The 3,544-nt window shown below is 43.9% G+C and overlaps 1 protein-coding gene across 1 annotated transcript in view; it reads left to right on the top strand.

Moving 5' to 3' along the window:
• The window catches only part of samd12 (sterile alpha motif domain containing 12), a 73,542-nt gene that overhangs the window by 29,692 nt on the left and 40,306 nt on the right, over positions 1-3,544 (top strand).

The raw sequence follows: 3,544 nt of genomic DNA, 5'->3' as shown, positions 1-3,544 counted from the left end.
TCACTGCTACTATTACAGACCAGCAGCTGTGATGTTTGTGTTTGGTTTAATGGACACTGCATTTACCAACTGAGATATTCACTGTTTCTAAACTTTTATAATTGATAAGGAGAAAGAAAAAAAAAACCCGTGACACTTTCATCCGTCGTGGAGCGAGTGTGAAGAGAAGTCTTTCTGAGAGAAGAGAGAAAGTATTTTTAGGCTGAGGCTGAACTTCCTGGAGCTGCGGCTGCTGCAGAGCTGCAACATGTAGGAAGACGAGCCAGTGCTGGAGGTGAGAGAGAGACAGAGAGACAGAGAGAGAGAGAGAGAGAGAGAGAGGAACTGGGTGAGAAGAAGTTGGCGAGGAGACGATGATGGCGACTAGGAACAAAAAATAAACAGGATGGTGAGATGTTGGTGCAAGGGGAGGTGACAAGAAGTGGGGGTGTGAAGAGAGGGGTGTGTGTGTGGGGGGGGGCAGGGAGAGAACCCCCTCCCTCTCTTCGCGTTCTCCATCGCTGTCTCCCAAAAAAAAGTGTCCGTCCGTCTCTGCAGTGGGCTGCCTGCCTGCCTGACGTCAGTGGGCGTCACTTCCATTCACAGAGTCTAAATCTGTTTCTCACCTCAAGGAAAGTCACTTCTCTCTCTCTCTCTCTCTCTCTCTCTCTCTCTCTCTGGGAGTCGAGGGGAGGTCTAATTATTTCCCACCGTTGCCTCAGTAAAGGTTAATCACTGTCTGTCCAGCTCATTCCGTGCGTGTCCACGCGACCGTGATCTCGCGTCCCGTTTTCTTCTGCACAGACGTCGGTCCAGTGTCTGTGACCTACGATTCCTGACCTCACAGAATTCAGCATGACATTTAAAAATATATATATTTTTTGACTTCATTGATCCCACACTTGAGACATTCTTGTATTAACAGCGGATCAGCTGCAGCAATCTGCCCCCTAGTGGTTCCTCTGGGAATCGAACCCGGGACTCTCTGCAGGCGTGCTAACCGCTGCAGTATGATTCCATCAAATTATTGAGTTTTTCACATTTTAATTGAGTGAAAATTCCAGTGTGAGTCTTTGCAACTGACACCTGCTGCCACAGGAGGCGCCATTGAGTTGTGTTTGTGAAGCAGGTTTGAAACTGCTCCATGATGAAACAGCTGTAAACAGTTTGGACAAAATTGAACAAATCTCAAAAGTTCTTCTGTTCCAGGTTCAGGCCTGGACGCCGATGTTTGCGTACACACCCAGACCGCGCACCGCTGATTGGTGATCCCAGGTCTAGACATGAGAGTGTTGGTGTTATTATTGTTGTTATAACAAACCTGCTGATCTCAGCGTTTATATTTAGCTCCTACATGTGTCGCCATAGAAACAAAACAAAGATCTTGGTTCTGGAGAAAAGTTTCTTTCTGAAAATTAATTTTTCTCCATAATGACATTGACATCAGAGTCGGAGTCGCCACCGAGCGTCTTTGAATTAATTGTCGTACGGTGATTTGCCAGCTCCCGTTTCTTCCCCGCAGACGTCTGTATTCAATTTCATGCTCGTCACCGTTTCGGAACATTTTAAATAACAGTAAATATGCTTTTACTGGCTCGTGAAATCATCACTCTCCAAAGAAAGTTGAATTACACGGCCGACGGAGCTTCATAAAAGTTTTTTTTTTTTTTTTCATTCCGATTGCGCAGCTCTAATCTCATACACAAGATGGAGGTTCCTGCTTCATTTGCTGTAACGGAGCCTCAATTAGAAAGAAGAAGTTAACGAGAAGTCAGAAAAGAAACGAGGACGCAGTCCCTCCACCGTCCTGCAGGAGTGTCAGCTTCTGTTCAAATAACACGGGGTTTATTTTTGTCAAACCGTGGTGAAACAGTACTGATGTACATGAAGTACTTCATGTACATGAAGTACTTCATGTACATATGAAACTGTCAGCAGCTGTCATCGTTTTCAGACCGTTTGTCGTCGTGCAACGTCGTAACTTTTCTTAATGTCACTAACATCACTGTGGACGTCCAACTCTGGTGGTGAAATAATAAACCGCTGTCACAACTCAGGCGGGAAGTACAGAAAACTTCCTGGTAGTACTTCATTTGACCCAGGATACTGCAGGTCCTGCAGAGTAAATCCCATAAGTCGTAGGACTTTCCTCTCATCCCGCTGCGTCCTGGTTTTAAACTGCTTCAACGTTGTGTAGCAGATCCTGAACGGCACAAATCCTGACTTTATTACTTTCTCCTGAATCTCGATTCTTTGTCATTTTCGTTCAGCTCCGTTGCTAAAAAAAGTCAGGTGGAAACGGTGAGACTGTGGAGGACAAACGTACATCAGAATTGAGAATTTACTTTAAAAAAAAAACAATCGTTCAGTTCCGTTGCTAAAAAAATAAGATTTACAAGTCAGGTGGAAACGGTGAGACTGTGGAGGACAAACGTACTTACAATTGTGATAAATGGTCATACAGTTGCGTAACGACTATTGATGCCTTTGTGCCTGCTCATCTGTAGCAAAAACAATAAAAACTTACTTCTAAAATAGGTTTTATTCCAGAAGATTATTTTTTTAAGAGTTAATTTTAAATAAAAAAAATAAAGAAAAATCTAGCATAATTAATAGTATTTATTTATTATTTATTTTTCCAAATGTTTTACAGCTATAGAGGCAGATTTTAGGAAAAACTATTCCTAATAAAACCAAAAATAAAATGAAAACTTACTTAAAAAAATTGAGAAAAAAATCTAAAAATATGTTTCATTCCAAAAGAATATATTTTAATTCTAATAAGTTAATTCTAATACAAAATAAAGGCAAATCTAGCATAATTAATAGTATTTATTTATTATTTATTTTTCCAAATGTTTTACGGCTGAAGAGGCAGATTTTATTGGGATGATATTTGATGATGAGTTTTTTTTTTTTTTTTTTTTTTACATCCAGTGGAAACCAAAGTCCATTAATACATTACGGTGACTGAGGATGCATTAAGTGAGGTGCAGCACCACATTACAGCCCGGCGTTTATAACGGTCACCATGGCAGTGGAACTGACAGCGGCTGAAACAAGCGCTCAGCAGACGTTTTTCCTCTTCTTCCATTTCACCTTCGTACAGTAAATCCTGAGCCGCTGCTCCGGTATTTTTATGGGGTAATGGCTCGTCTCCGAGTACACTGAGTGTCCTATGGCTATCGATTGATCCAGGCCGTAGAAGCCCGCCAGCCAGTGCTGCTGGGAAGCCGAGAGGCGTGTGCTGAGGAGTCTGGCCCCGTCCGTGGCGGCTGGGCTCCTGGATGTCCGGAGGTGGTCAGGGAGCAGACAGAGTGGAACCAGCCTCGCTGCCAGCCCACTAATACCACCACTTCTCATTTCACTATCAACTAATGAATGTGGCTTTGAGCGGCGAAACCCGAGCCGGCGCAGTTTCCAAAGGCATGAAAGAGCAAAAAAAAGGAGCGAGCGTTTGGCTCCCACTGACCGGAGCAGCTAACCATCTGCTCCATCACTGCTCCTCCCAGGACCGGCTCCCGCTGAGCCTGGGCCTTGGCCTGGGCCTGGGCCTGGGGCTGGG

Source organism: Cynoglossus semilaevis, chromosome 18 (genome assembly GCF_000523025.1).
Source record: "Cynoglossus semilaevis isolate Cse_v1.0 chromosome 18, Cse_v1.0, whole genome shotgun sequence".
Lineage (NCBI taxonomy): Eukaryota > Metazoa > Chordata > Actinopteri > Pleuronectiformes > Cynoglossidae > Cynoglossus > Cynoglossus semilaevis.
Note: the sequence above shows the minus strand (reverse complement) of the source record. Positions and strands in the feature narration are given on the sequence as shown.